Source organism: Stenella coeruleoalba, assembly GCF_951394435.1.
Source record: "Stenella coeruleoalba genome assembly, chromosome: 16".
NCBI classification, from domain to species: Eukaryota; Metazoa; Chordata; class Mammalia; order Artiodactyla; family Delphinidae; genus Stenella; species Stenella coeruleoalba.
Window position 1 is genome coordinate 65332047 of NC_137162.1, and position 16688 is coordinate 65348734.

At 36.7% G+C, this 16688-nt stretch overlaps 1 protein-coding gene across 13 annotated transcripts in view; it reads left to right on the forward strand.

The window, feature by feature from the left end:
* The window catches only part of CTNNA3 (catenin alpha 3), a 1677393-nt gene that overhangs the window by 1343630 nt on the left and 317075 nt on the right, over positions 1 to 16688 (forward strand). The gene's annotated exons all lie outside the window — the stretch shown is intronic.

Below are 16688 nucleotides of genomic sequence, written 5' to 3' on the forward strand. Positions count from 1 at the left end.
TGGTTTAGGGGAAAGAAGATAATTAGATAAACATTATTAGATTGTACACAACTATACCAGAAATTCAACAGGCTCTTAGCATGATGGTTAGTTGAGGTAGGTTGAAATTCCTAGAAGAGGTCATAACCTTATTAGTATCAAAAAACTTACACTGGTTATTTTATCAGGAATGTTAATTACTTCCCAGAAAAAGTGATGAATTATATATAAGAAATTTGTCCCAGCTCTGGTAGGAAATGATTTTCTTTCTCACCACTAGTCATGTTAGAATCTTACTCAAAATTTCCAAAGGCCATTAATTATCTACCAAATGAAGAACATAGTCTTTGGCTTGGAATTTAATAAAAACCTGATATGAACTCAAATTAACTGTTAGCATTTTTGCTATTTTACTACTTGTACAGTTATGACCGTGTAAACCCTACTTTTGCTTATTTCTTAATCACAACCATTCTCTGTAGTTTCTCATGTTCTATTCTTTGTGTAATATACTTCTCCCCCAACTTGCCTTCCTATGTTTCTCTCTTTATATCTTAGTCATTCTACAAGGCCTAAGGTTTTCCATGTCACCTCTTCCATGAGAATTTTCCAAAATATCTTTAATTGGATATAATCTCACCATTCTTTTAATGTGCTTCTCTTATTGTAGTTGCCTTTTTCTGTCTTGTTTTCTACAGGTAATAGGAAACACGAGTAAATATATAACAGATGACTTATTGAGATCACTTTATAAAACATGTTCAAAACCTGCCTTTGTGGCCCCATGTAGTTTGCTATGTACTTGCTGCATCACCAAACAGACTGTTAACCTTTTAAAGGTAGGCTTTCAAAGTATAAGGGATAAAGGTTGTTTTTTAGAATGATTTTGTGGACCATCTTTTACTAGTTATGCAATTCTAGGCATATGTATTTAGTCTCACTGAACCTTGATTTCTTCTTCTTCAAATAGAGCTAATTATACATATAGGTAAATAGATATCTATTGAAATGATTTTTTTCCCATAGTAGAGAAAAAAGCAATGCACAAAAATAGCCTGAGATATGAGAGTTTACTGGACATCTGTGGGAATCTTGAGGACAGTTGACACCTAAGCACAGTGATGAGGTGCTCTGAGGAGAAAGAAGCAGATAAATCTAAGACTATTAAGAATAAAAACAACAAAAATGCTTATATATACTTTCTCTCTCTACTTCTCCTGCAGATTCCTGATAACTTTTAGAGAATTCCAGAGTGAGAGGCTTTTCTCACCTCAAAGGAAAGGTTTTCGGAACATTTCTGCTGACCCATGGAATTGGTGTTAGCTTTGGGTATTTCGGGTTTTATCCTAATTAATACTCTTAACTTCAGACCTTTGTCATTCAGTAGTATACTAAATGTACTGCGTGGGCAGTATAGAGGCAAAGCTACTCATTTCAGGGGCAGAGCTTTAGTGAACAAGAACAGGACAGATTTGAAGAGTGAACTTTTCCATAGGGAGAGACCCAACTTAAATGCTCTGCAACTGATTCAATAATTCTTTTAACTAATGGTAAAGTTACTAAGTGCATTATTTCAAAATAAATTCACTACGAGTTCTAGTTGTAAAATTAGGCAACTTATGAGGTACTATCCCAGTCCAAGAATGCATAGAAGTAGGATTATTGAATTATAAGAACTTGAGCTAGAAAAGCATATTCACTCAATGCACAATTACTGAGCAACTGCTATGTGCTAGAAACGTATTTGGGAAGCTAAAATCTGCAGGCTTAGTGACTGACTGAATATGGAGGGTGGAGGCTACGTAGGGAGAGGCAGGAGTAAATCTGGTGAGAGAAGGTGATGACACAGAAGGTTAGGACACACACACACCTTCTAAGTACCTTATCTTTGTGGAACGTAAAGTAGAGTGACAAATGATAGTGTATCAGGCACAGAAGCAGAATACTAATCCAATCTGAGATGTGGGTAGAGAAAAGAGAAAGCCACAAAAGGCTCCCTGAACAAGTACTCTCTGTATCGACTCTTTAAAAAGAGAGGAAAATTACTGTAATGAGGAACATGAAGAAGGGCATGCCTTAGAAAGGAAATAATGAACGAATATAGAGAGGTGTAAATAAGCTAGCTTTTTGGGAAGGCTATAAGCTGTTTTGAGTGTTCGAGGCGTACAATGACAGATATGAAATTATTGGAGATGGAGCTAAAGGAGGAGGAATGAGTTAAATGGAGGCAATGAATTCTGTGACTAAAATTTTGAATATCATCCTTTCGACAGTTAAGGGTCCACCAAGGGGTCTTACCAGGTCAGAGAAATGGTGAGCATTGATGGTTAGAATGATTGCTGTGATAGTAGTGGGATGGATAGATCTGAGAACTAGATATGGCAGAAGAGTTAAGGAGGCTATCAGCTCAGTCAGCATGAGATCTGGTAAGGAAGACCTGGGGTTTCCAAAAGAATTCCAATTCAAGAATTATACAGGATGCAAAAAGTAACCATATTTGATGATCGAGGGGAGATAGAGGTAGACGGCGGGGAGACAAGAATGACTCCCAGTCATCTTGTTTAGGGCCTTGGGTAGATGGTAATCACATTTGCTGAGATGGGAGATACAAGAAAGATGGCAAATTTGGGAGAAGAAGGTGATGACTTCATTTTTGTACATGTTGAATTGAAAGGTAACTTACAGTTTACGTAGTTTGAGATACATTGAAGGCCACACATGTGAGGCTAGGGAGAGAAATGAGAGCCAAGTGTAGTAGTTTGGAAGTTCTGTTTGTATAGGTAGTAAATGGAATGTACAAGAAAGAACAGATGTATCTCATCTAATTCAAATACTTTATCAATAGCATAGTTAGCAATCAGCATTTCAGTTATCACAAAGAACAATGTAATTTGGGTTAAAGTGTAGGAGATACATAGTTTTGCTCTTAAGCAACCCAGGATAAAGATTTTATAAAATCATACAGTGGAGTTAATTAGGTATGTTTGGAGAACTCAAGACTTTTTAAAGAAAACATGTACTGTACATATTTTCTATTGTAAAAAGAGAAAAGACCATTTAGGATTTGGTGTTTGATCTTGGTTCCAAAATCCCTGATATTTTATGTCTTCGGTTTCATTTGTATGTTTATTTTCTGAAGATTCTCTTAGTATTTTAAAGGTAGTCATCCTACCACATGTCCTTGTTATTGAGTTAATATCACAAACCATAAAAACATCTTTTAAATTTAAGACACAAGTATAAAAGAGAACCCTTTAGTGTTAATGGGGGCATATTTTGTGTTGCCTATTTATTGCTAAATATAATACTAAAACTTCTTCTCTTTTTCCCTCCTAACATTTGAATTTAAAAATATATGGAATAGAGTGATCTCAAACATCTGTGTTGAATTATATCTTTTATTCCTGTTTAGCTTAGAGAAAAAAAAAAAATCACTGAGATAGGCAGAACAATTAAAATAAACAGACAAAAAAAACCCCTCAAAACATGTCCATCAGTATAAAGAGTAGTGGAAATAACACAGGCTTTGGAGTCAGCAGAACTATGTATAAAAGTTGGCTCTGTTAATTATTAACTATAAATGTGAGCAGCTATCAAAGTTTTACTTTTCTCATCTTTAAAGTGGGATTATTTTTAGGATTAAATTATATTACATTTAATCAGTTATATCTCTTCAAACCATGAGTAACAGAAATTTTTACAGGCTATATATCACGAAGTCCAGTGTTGTTTAATTCACCAGTTCATTAACACTAATAGAGATACATATTTTTTTTTTTTTGCTATTTCGATATGACAGCTTTCTCTTTGTTGTAAGATGACCACAGCAGTTCTTAGAAGTCACATCCAGATAGGAAAATGTCCAGAGAAAGAAGAGGGACCATCTCTCCAGTATTTCTCTTTGAGCATGAATAACTTTCCCATAAATCTTCCCCCAATACACTTCCTAAATCTCATTGGCTAGAACAGGGTGTCAGGTTCTCTTTAAACCAATCACTGCCAAAGGAAATGATTGGGTAATAATCAGAATTTACCTCTAAACTGAGAGCTACATCACCTTTCTGCTGTTTGGATGCTGAACAAATCCATGTTTCTTTTAACAAGGATGTTAATAATGAGTATTGGGGAGCCAACCAACTTTATCTGCTACATGTGATTCTCAAAGTTTGATCCCTTGGACCAGTAGCATTATATCACTTGGGAACTTGTTCGAATTCAAATTCTTCTGCTCCATATCAGACTTTTTTATCAGGAGCTCTGTGGGTAGGGCTCAGCCCTCTGTGTTTTAATGGGCTCTCCAGGTGATTCTGTTTCAGGGCCAAGTTCAAAAACCTCTGTGTCACGATAAAGTTTACTGAGGAAAGAATATATTAATACCATTTGCTCAGAGCTACAGCTTTGCACAACTGCAGAGAGTACAATGTGAATAAAGTGCAAAGAAGAAAGTGCCCCCTACTAGAAAGTTTGACTGCAAGTCTAGACATGTCACCATCACGCTTTACTGATTTCAACATAGGTAAAACACGAGCAAGATTATTGGTACTTAGTAAGTAATCAATAAATGTTGGTCCGCTATTATTCTGGAACCGTATTATGCATGAGGTATTGTGGTGGTCACTTTCAGGTAGCTTATCATGTTTGGAATCCAGATCTGAGACTTTCTGCACCAAGAATACAAGTTACTTACATTTTCACAGGAAAATATCAATTTACCCTGTCAGCACTTAGTATCTAAAACAAATGGAAGTTCTTTTTTCTGATAACCCTGAATGCCCATCCTTCAAGAATTAATTCACTCTTGACATCAATTTCAAATAATGTATGATTCACTCCTGTCAGAGCCATGCTGAGATTATTCATTCATTTATCCATTAAATTTCTGCCTAGAATCAAAATTTTCCAAGTCCTATTTTTGTATCATATCATATCAGAAATCCAAAAAGGTGCCAACCAAAAATTCTAGGACTTCAACTTTTTGAAGAAGCAGATGATAATGTTGTATAAAATAAATATTCTTTTGAAGAATGCCTTTACATCTTTTATAACACTATTTGTGAAGACTCTTTTTGTTATGTTTTTTAATAATGAGAAATATAAATACATAAGTGGTACATTCACTCCCCTTAGCATATAGTGTTGAAGAGGAAAATCTTTTTAAGTCATTCCCAGTGAAAACTTTAAAGTGCCAAGCCCCATTTTAGTAAATAATATGAACCATGTAGTACATTGCTTCACTTTTGCCTGGAATGCAACAGATCAGTTTTATAATTAATTGCTGTACCTTAACTCTAGAAGTTTTTATGTAATTACACTTGTCTTCCCTAACTTTCGTTATGTGGCTGTTGGTTATTTTGGCCTTGTTTTAAGTTTTAAAAGCTTACTGTACCCTTGCCTCTTTTTTGAGCTTCTTTGAATTTTTTTCTCTTTTGGAAATAGGAAAGTTATAAAGATTAATCTCTCCTTCCATCCACTCACAAATTCTTACCCCCATGATTCTATACACCTATCTTTTCTTCCAACAACCCATACTTTACTTTACTACCCATTCATCTGTCCATACATCTGCTATCCTCCTGTCCATTCATTTATCTTTTTCTAATGTCTTTCTGCTTGTAACCAAATGTAGCTAGAAAAAGTGAGCACAGTGCATGTGTGATTATGAATAGACCTATGGATCCAGAGAGTCTATGCTAGAAATAGACCAGTTTCTTCATTTTACAGAACTTTAGCTCCCTTAAAAAAAAAAATTGACTAACCTTCCACAGTCCTAGCTTACATTGATGCAGAGGTTTCTGGATTTCTGTAACTGTTTAAAGAAATTTTAGCAGAGTTATAAATCTTGATTTACTTCAGTAAACTTGTTTATAATAATGTTTGTAACCAATGTACATAAATCCAGCATTACAAAAAAAGAGCTTAAGGGATAAATATTTATAAAATAAGTAATTTCAGTTGCCTTAAATAGAAGCTTCCCTGCTGCATTTAAAATATGACTTTTCTTCATTTGATCAAGAAATATTAGTAAAAGGAGTAATTCAATACAACAGGCTCTCTCACTCAAGAAGTTCACAATCAATTTTTATTCGACTTTCTAGAAAAACATCTGTTGAATGAATCATACGTGCATATATATTTAAATCATATTAATCTGGGCTCCCTGAAATTTTTTATATATTGATTATAATAGCAAGAAGGTTCAAGATAAACGAATATCAGATACAAGAAAAATGAATTTGTTCTTTAAAAATCTTAATATTGTACACTTGTACATAGGAAGCCCTTACAAACCTTGTGATATTGAATGACTAAAGGGAAAGTAAAATCACTACTGTCAATGAGATTGAGTCTCTACTCTTTCACTGTAATATTATAACTCACTAAAAATAATGACAATTCTGTCAAAGTAAAAATAACAAGTTGGCACTGAAATTTCAGAACATTTTTAACATATATTTCAACTAGTATAATTTCAGCAGATGTGAAATTCCATAGCCCTCATGGGATTCACACAGTAAGCAAAGATACCTGTAGTTTCTCAAAGCACAAACAAAACATACATTTTCTTGTTTAGGTAGTCATCTATATTTATACAAAGGTGAATATATATTGACCAAAAAAGCTAAGAATGGTATCAGTAAATAGAACCTGACACAATTTTGCAACGGCCCAGGACATTTCTAGGTGCCAAAGAGGGTTTTTTCCAAAGGTTTATAACTTGTATTTGTGAAGTATACATAGAAAAACTACACAGCTGATATTCACTCTTCCAGAATCTAAACCAGTGTCCTACAGAGGACAGGTGCTCAACAAATACTTGATTGCAATATTTGGAACAGTGCTAACAGAATATTTTGCAAGGATAGAACTGAGCTATATCTATACTGTCTAAAATGATAGCCATATGTGGTGAGCTAGAGTGACTGAGGAAGTGCATTTTTAATTGTCTTTAATTTGTATCAATTTAATGTAAATTTAGTTAAATAGCAGGCTATTTCTAGCAGCTAGCGGATTGGGCAGCACGACTTTAGAAAGTAGTCAAGTGTAAGCAACCTGATGATACGTACCTCGATGATACACACCTCAAAACAAATTCATTTGTTCATTTGTTGCTACTCACATTTGGTTTTAGGTTTCCTTCCCCTGCCCATATGCTTGTTGTCAATTTTATATTTTTAAAATTGTATAATGTTAACACGCTTACAAGAGTTAAAAATACAGAAAATATACTCAGCTGCTGATCTATCTTCTCATATTTCTTCTACCCAATTCTTAGCATCCCTTGTAAATAACAAGTTTCCTTATTCCTTTATCTTTCATGTGAGTCTTTTTTTAATATTTGTGAAAATAAGCTGATTAAGGATGTGCTTTTTTATTTCCTCTTCACTCTTACACAAAAGGTAATATATTGCTACGTATGCAATCATAAGTTCGTACTGACACCTCCAGTGCAATCCCATCCCATAGGGTTCTTTGTCTTATCACATTCCATTGTAGTACCTCTCTTATTCCATAGTGAGAACCCTGGCTCTCAAAAATATCTACACGTTTACTCCTTGTTTCCACGTACAACACACAGAAATACCCGCAGGTATTTCTGACTGGTATTCCGACTCCACTATTTCCTCAGCCCCATATCTTGCTCCTTTGACCCACTTTTTGTTTTGAGAATTATTGACAAGTATCTCCCTAATGAAGAGTTCATGGAGATTAAATATTCTGTGTACGTGCATGCCTGAAAAAATCTTTATCCCACTGTTCACTTAATTAACTGGCTGAGTATTGGATCTCATTTCTGAAATAATTTCTACTTAATACTTGAATGCGTTGCTTCATATTTTTCCTTTTTGTATCTGGTGTTGCTCATGAAAAGCCTAATACCAATCTGATTTAAATACTTCATAGATGACCCTTTCTCTCTTGAAGATTTAGTTCTTCTCTTTACCCTCAGTGTTCTCTAATGTTTGAGGATATGTCTCAGTGTGGTTATCCTTGCATCCAGCAGTAGAATGTAGTGGTAATGGGTACAGGCTGTGAGTCTGAATACCTGGTGCTGAATTCTGACTCTGATACCTACCCCTTTCCTGAGGAAACTAAGGTGGCTTGACAGAGTTTCTGAGCTCTCTGTCAGGATTTTGGAAGTGGCTGAGTACAGCAAAACACATGCAGTTAGAGACATAGGATCTTTAGCAAATGTATGTCTTTAGTGTCATCAAGTCCAAGAGACAAGATTGCCTAACACGGTTAGAAGCATGGGTGGGCTGGTGATCAGGGAAAGTTTCACAAAGAACTGATATCTATGAAGATAAATATGAATTGTGGGTAGAAAGTTACCAGGTAGACAGGGTTAGGAAAAGGGCTGTTCTCAGGCATATAATCATAGACAGCTGGACACAGAGAGTTGGAGTCTGGGGAGCTGAGATCAACTCTTTTCTTCTCACCCAAGAAATCCCCAGCAACATGTGAAGGACAACCTCAACACCACAAAGATATGTCAAATAAAGATATGTTTCTCCTACTGGAAGCCTTCCCAATCTGTTTGTACACCTCAGCATCTTTAAAGATATTTCCCCCCTAGACATTTCTATTGACTTAAAAAATTAAAACCGTCAGTTAATTTACCAGCAAAATGGGTTTATTCAGGAACAGCAAAGAACTGCAACTCAGGACATGGAATCTGTGGCAAACTATAGGCAGATCTGGAAAACAAAGGAGAGGAACATTCTTTTATGGAGAAGGAAGAGTGGGCGGGGCTGTTACAAACAAAATGTCCATTGGAAGCAACTGGGAGTTTGAAGTGTAGGGCTTTTCACTGGCAGAGTTGAGACAGTCTCTCATTGGTTGGGCTATTGCCAGTCAAGGAGAAGTTCTTCCTTCATCCTGCTGGGTAGCAAAATAGGAACTTTCTTCCTTTCAGAGATGCAAAGGTATGTCTCTTCCTGTTGGGTCTGCAATTGATAACAAGAGGTAGGGTGTGAGAGCTGCCCCTTCTGTCTTCCCAAATCCATTTAACATGAGGTTTCTGTTTATTAATGTTTACATTTACCTCTTCCTATGGCCCATGTTCCTATGGTCATCAGTGTGTGATCCCCTGCACATTGATCTGTATTTAGCTAGAGATACAGATCATGGAGTTCCTTTACTTCTTTATTTTTCTTTCACTCTTTTCCTGTGTGTGCTTTTCTTTTCTTTTTTTAAATTAATTTATTTATTTGTTTTCGTTGTGTTGGGTCTTCATTGCTGTGCATAGGCTTTCTCTAGTTGCAACGAGCTGGGACTACTCTTCGTTGTGGTGCGCGGGCTTCTCATTGCGGTGTCTTCTCTTTGTTGCAGAGAACGGGCTCTAGGCTTGCGGGCTTCAGCTGTCGTGGCTCGCAGGTTCTAGAGCGCAGGCTCAGCAGTTGTGGTGCCCGGGCCCAGTTGCTCCGCGGCATGTGAGATCTTCCCGGACCAGGGCCCGAACCCATGACCCTTGCATTGGCAGGTGGATTCTTAACTGCTGTGCCACCAGGGAAGTCCTGTGCTTTTCTTGATAGTAGAAACTGAAGAGGTTAAAGAATGAGCTTAAGCAATAGATAAGATGGTAGGTGATTCTAAAGGAGGAAAATTTAAACTGTTAAAACTCAAGAACAACAAGAGAGTAGATAAACAATGAAAGTAATCCGGAGGCTTACCCAGTAGAACACACACACACACACACACACACACACACACACACACACACACACACACACACACACACACACCTGATCAATATATTAAAAAGGAAGAGGGAAATATACCCTCCAGAAAGGCTATAATGTAAAAGCTGGAATATGCCAAGTGTTAGTGAGGATGTACACCAGCTAGAACTCTCAGGCACTGCTGATACGAGTAAAATGTGTTCCAACCACTTTGGAAACTGTCAGTGTCTATTAACATGGTACAAAAGTATATTCTGTGATTCAGAAATTCCACTGATAGGTATAGTCCCTGAAAATATGTATGTAAATTCCCTGAAAATATGTGCATATATTCCTAGCACCAAAAAGTGCACAATATTTCATAGCATCACTATGTATAGTAGTCCCAAACTGGAAATTATCCAAATGCCCATTAACTATAGAATGGATAAATAAATTGTGGTATAATTATACACTGGAATACTATACAGTGATAAGAATGAGAAATCTAAACCTACATTCAGCAATATGAGTCAAATCACATAAGTTTAATGTTGAGTGAAACTTGATAGAAAAGAATATATACTAAAACTAGAACTACCATACAACCCAGCAATCCCACTACTGGGCATATACCCTGAGAAAACCATAATTCAAAAAGAGTCATGTACCACAGTGTTCATTGCAGCTCTATTTAAAACAACCAGGACATGGAAGCAACCTAAGTGTCCATCAACAGATGAATCGGTAAAGAAGATGTGGCACATATACACAATGGAATATTACTCAGCCATAAAAAGAAACGAAATTGAGTTATTTGTAGTGAGGTGGATGGACCTAGAGTCTGTCATACTGAGTGAAGTAAGTCAGAAACAGAAAAACAAATACCGTATGTTAACACATATATATGGAATCTAAGGGGAAAAAATGGTAATGAACAACCTAGGGGCAGGACAGGAATAAAGACACAGACCTACCAGAGAATGGCCTTGAGAATATGGGGAGGGGGAAGGGTAAGCTGTGACAAAGTGAGAGAGTGGCATGGACATATATACACTACCAAACGTAAAATAGATAGCTAGTGGGAAGCAGCCGCATAGCACAGGGAGATCAGCTCGGTGCTTTGTGACCACCTAGAGGGGTGGGAGGGAGGGAGACACAAGAGGGAAGAGATATGGGAACATATGTATAACTGATTCACTTTGTTATACAGCAGAAACTAACACACCATTGTAAAGCAATCATACTCCAATAAAGATGTTAAAAACAAAAAAAAGAATATATACAGTATGATTCCATTTGAATGAACTGAAACAGGCAAAACTAATGTATTCTCTTAGACCTTTCCAGTCTCTTAGTGTGGTATATATCCATTGTAAAACAAATTACTTCAAAATTTAGTAGCTTAAAACAGCAAACATTTATTATCTTTCACATTTTCTGAGACTCAGGAATCCAGGAGCGGCTTAGCTGTGTGATTCTGCCTCAGTCTCATGACATTGCAGTCAAGATGTCATCTGAAGCTGCAGTTATTTTGAAGGCTTGAGTGAAACTAGAGGATCCACCTCTAAGCTCATGGCTGCTGGTCCAAGGCCTCATATCCTTGCTGGCTGTTAGCTAGCAGCCTCAGTTCCTTGCCATGTGGACATCTCAATTACGCTGTTCACAGCATAACATCTGAAGTTCTTCAGAGCAAGCAGTACATGAGAGAGAATGACCAAGATGGAATTCTTGAAGTCTTTTTTAAATAGCCTAAGAAGCAACATCCCATCATTTATAGTACGTTCTGTTTGGCACACAGGTCTGGCACAATGTGGGGAAGGGGTGTACTAAGACGTGAATACCTGGAGGCTGGGGTCATCAGAGGCCATGTTGAGTGCTGGCTCTTACACCTGGTAAAAATTTAAATTGATGAATTTTGAGAGGTTTGATAGTATAGGAAATTGCATTGATAGTTTAAATATGTGAGAATTCATACTAAGAAATACAAAAACAGCTAACAAAATTTTTTTTTTCAGAAGCAACTTGTTAATAACTCCATTAAAATAGTGTGTTACATAATGAGCAGAGGTCATCATAGACCGTTACTTGGTCCAGGTCCAACTTTAAATACTTAAATAGTTACATTCATTTAACCAATTATTGTGGTGTTAACAAATTTGAAAATGTTAGGAGGAAAATTGTGAAAGAGCTAAATTTTATATTAAGTAGTCATGACTAATTTCTAAAACATTTAAATAAATTAATATTATTTATTAATATTAATGTATTATTGAGAAACATCAAGATTAAGCTTTAGGGAAAATCGCTAAGTCCCTAAGGCACTGGAGATACCCAAAGCTGGACACTCAGGCTAATTAAATGATCCAGAATTTCATATATAGAAAAAACATCTCTGCCAAAGGGGGAAGAAAGTATCAGTATAGTATCATGAAGCCATGACAACAAAGTCTTCTCTCTCTGTTATTTCTTAGGGTTTTTTTTTTTGAGCTATTCCAGATGTTTGAAAGGTAGGGGTGGAGCAGAACAGTGAGGCCAGTATGACTCTTGTTAACTGTGTGATGTGTCATAAAGCACTCACTCCGATCCTTGATTCTCTCATTTGAAAAAAGGAAAAATTCTCACCAGTTATTGACTTTTATGATATGTAATCTGTGAGGGACCAAACACAGTACTGATACATACTCTTGGCTTCCTTAAAAAAAAAAGGTATGAATCTTGATAATCAATGTTTGTTCAATCAATCTAAAAAATGAAGAGTATGTGGCATTTATAGAAGTCATGCATATGCTTAATTGCACTTTCTGCTGTAAGTTCTTCCCACTTAGCATCATGTAAAGAAATGGTGACTTAGCATTATGTGAATTTTCAAAGCCAAATACCTCTATCATTGGTAATTTTCAAAGATAATAGTATGATTAGAAATATTTTAATCTGCATTTTATTAATGATAGAAACATAATTCAGTGACATCATTGGAGATGATTACCTATAATGAGTCTGGATTTTTTTCTGACCTACTTAATCCAATAATTATGTACCCTTACCTACTTTCAAAAGCACTTAATAAACCTAGCAAGAAATGAGAAGGGATAAAATATTCCTGAGTTAGTACCAGAGCGAGACTCAAGGCCTGGGAGAGGTTGGCTCTATTGCCAGAAAATTAACATTAATTTAGAAATTAATTGACATTAACATTAATGTTAATTAACATTAATTTCAGTGCCCCAGGAGCACTGAAATTAAGAAGCCCAAAGTATTTTACTTATCAAAAGGAGGCAGTGGGGCTTCCCTGGTGGCGCGGTGGTTGAGAGTCCGCCTGCCGACGCAGGGGACACGGGTTCGTGCCCCGGTCCGGGAGGATCCCACATGCCGCGGAGCGGCTGGGCCCGTGAGCCATGGCCGCTGAGCCTGGGCGTCCGGAGCCTGTGCTCCGCAACGGGAGAGGCCACAGCAGTGAGAGGCCCGCGTACCGCAAAAAAAAAAGGAGGCAGTGCAGCTTTGGGGCTCGGAGAGCAAGCTCTGGAGTCTCAGTTACCAGCCTGCCACTTATTAGCTGTTTGACCTCAGTTTCCTCATCAGTGAAATCAGGATAATGATAGTTCTGCCTCACAGGGCTGCTGTGGGGATTAAATGAGACAATGCATACAAAATGCTTAGCACAGTGCCCAGATGAGTAAGCACTCAATGGGTATTATTATTCTGCATATTCTGAATAAGGTTGGTAGAGAAAGTACAGACTTCTAACGAGTTCAGGACTGGCTTAGAATTTGGCAGTATAAAATACACAAGATACTTTGAAGTTGACAAGGTATTGACCCCAAGGCCACTTGTGTTTAATAAATCTGCACTCCAGAGTTCAGAACAGTTGATCCTACCTGGGATGTCAGATGATTAGAGTGAATTTGTTTAAGGTGTCCCCCTCTCTGATCAATGATTGTATAACATGATGGATGGTATACTGTGTGTAAACCTTGTTTTCTTGAAATGTAGGTAGATTATGGATTTGAGATAGCTTTGTCAATTTGTTTTTCCTTCTAAATTACCACTAACTGGCTACTTAATTATACTCACTTTGTATTTTCTTGAAAGCATTAAAAAATTTCACGCCCACTCTAATCCAAGCAACCATATGTCCATAGTATGAATAAAACACACCCACAGCTGATGTTTAAGCTAATGAAATGAGAAATGTATTACATGTCGGCTTTGAATAGTTCATTTATGCTGTTAGAGTGAAAAAAGTAGTAGTTTCCATCTGTACTTCAGAAATTAAACATTGGCTTCTCAAAGATTTTATTTTAATTGGAACTAATATTAGTTTATTAGTAAGAGGCCCCTAAGGGAGTTAAATTGAAATCATGTTGCAATAATGAAGAGGCTATGATGTATTTTCCTTAAAATACACCAAATCTTTCTCACATTATCTCACATGGCAGTGAAAACTAGACCTTTACATGATTTGATGCTTGTCTCTTTTTTTGGCCAAGATTTACATAGGAAGATGATAGGAGCAGTTTCAAATTGTAGAGGCAGTTAGTAACAAACTGAAGATGTAGATAGAGTTAAATTATTACTGTATGGAACACTTTGGTGTTTGGTGAATGAGAAAAACCTTTTTTTAGTGGGGAAGACTATGAAAAGAGTTTTGTCAGTGGTAGACCACCAGAAGGTTTTTTTTTTTTTTTGCAGTATGCGGGCCTCTCACTGCTGTGGCCTCTCCCGTTGCGTAGCACAGGCTCCGGAAGCACAGGCTCAGTGGCCATGGCTCACGGGCCCAGCCTCTCTGCGGCATGTGGGATCTTCCCAGACCAGGGCACGAACCCACGTGCCCTGCATCGGCAGGCGGACTCTCAACCACTGAGCCACCAGGGAAGCCCCACCAGAAGTTTTGAAACCACATCTCTTTGTATTTATCTATGTCTTTAGGGTTAATAGAGGATGTCAAAGTGATCAGGAGACTCTCTGCCGTGTTCTTTGGAGTAGAAGTTTTGTTGGGGGGTTTGCTGTTCACCCCAAGAACCTGAAGGAAATGTGAAATAACTGGACACTTTTCTGTAAGAGTTTCCTCCTTTCTCAACACTATAAAAAGTAAAGATTAACTCATTAAATATGTCGAATATTCTTATAAGCCCACATAAGTATATTTTTGGAGATTCCCTAGTATGAACAAAACCTAAATTACATTGAAATGCAAGCTTAACATGTTAAATTTGTACCTACATTTTTGTGGGGTTTTTATATTTATTCATTCATTAACTCATTCGATTACTTAATTCAATTACGTATCTACTATGTGCCAGGCTAGACACTTGGGATACAAACAGGAAAAAGTTTCAAGGAACTAGTGAACATTTTTGAACAGTGTAGGGATGTGACTCACTAATAAAACAACTTATTGAGAATCTGTTTTGTGACAGACACTGTTGTACTCACTGCTAAGAGTTGGCTTTGTCAATGAGATTATACTTACGATGAGTGTGAAGGATGAGAAGATCTTAGGCAGGAGGACTATAGTGAGGGCTCAAGCAGGAGATAATGATGGCTAGAGGCAGTGGGGCTGCACTGGCAATGGATTTAAAATGTACTTATATGGTAGAGGAGATTTCACTTAGAGGACATTTGGATATAGAGGTTAAAAAAGAGTAGGAGGTAAAAGAAAACACCTGAGTTTTTTTCCTTGATGACTGGGCGTCAAGATAGAAAATATTACAAGAAAATTAGGCTTTCCAGGTAGAAAAGAATGTGTTTAGGTTTAGATAGGATGGATTTGAGGTGTTACGAAAGATTTAGGTAGAATTTTGCAGTGGACCATTTTGGATTTATAGCTCTGGCATTCAGGGAAAAGGTTAGATTAGAGATACACTTTGGGAGTCACACCTAAATTAGTGGGAATTGTGGTTCAGGAGTGTTTCTCCTACGCAAAGGGGTGTGAGTTAGCTTTCTCCTTGCCTTTGTTATTCTGTTCACTGAAAGTGAGACAATGATTTCATGAAATCTCACTACTGAATAATATTATCCGGTAGAAGTTTTGGTATGATAGAAACATTCCATCTTGACAGTCTCAAAACAGAATTCAATAGCCATAGGTGTATACTGAGCACTTGAAATGTGGTAAATGTGATTGAGGAACTCAATTTCAAATTAAATTAAATTTTAATGAATTTAATGTGTCCTAGTCATATGTGGCCCTATGTGGCCAGGTGCCCCTTTTTATTGGATGGTACACCTGGAGAATGGACAGAGGAGAAAAGCACAGTGGATAATCCTGGTGGGTATAGTAGCTAAGAATTAGGGTATAGGTGATACATTTTAGTAGGTGGAGGAAAGATGAGACTAGATAAAATATGGGTACCTATGTATATTGCCAACATTTCCCCATATCAAGAACATGGCAGGTAGGATTGCAAGACATGGTGTGCCATACATGCAGATAGAGATTTGGGTGGAGGAAAAAATAATATTTATTAATATGTTTGTGTTAGATAAAGTACTATATCTTCCAGGTTTGGAATCATTGCTCTAAAAATCAATTGCTTTTATCCTGCATATTCACATGGGGAAGAAACTTATTCAATATGATATGGTATAGTAGTTAAAAGTCATATTAGCAGAATGACTCTGTGAAAGATTCTTGATTTCTCTGTGTCTTTGTCATTCAACTAGGTATGAACCCCAGGTTAATACTGGGGTTGTTTTAAGATTTAAATCACAGCAAACACTTAGAAAACTGCCTTGAATCTACTGAAGAGTTAATGAATGTTGTTATCATTAACCTTAAAAGTAAAGTCAGAAAAATGTTTTTAATTGAGACTATTTTGAAATCTTAATAAAAGAAAAGGGCATTCTATGAATTGGCCTTACTGATTGATATATCCCTAAACTCATTCAATGTTGTGTTATTTTACATAGAAACATTTTGCATATAAGATCACCAGTTTCTTCGCATTAATATTTTTGGTGAGGAGGAAATATTTTATCAATAGAAAGTTTACAGTAGTTTTATTATTTCTATGAGATAGAATTAGTGTCTTTAGTTAATTTTCTTCT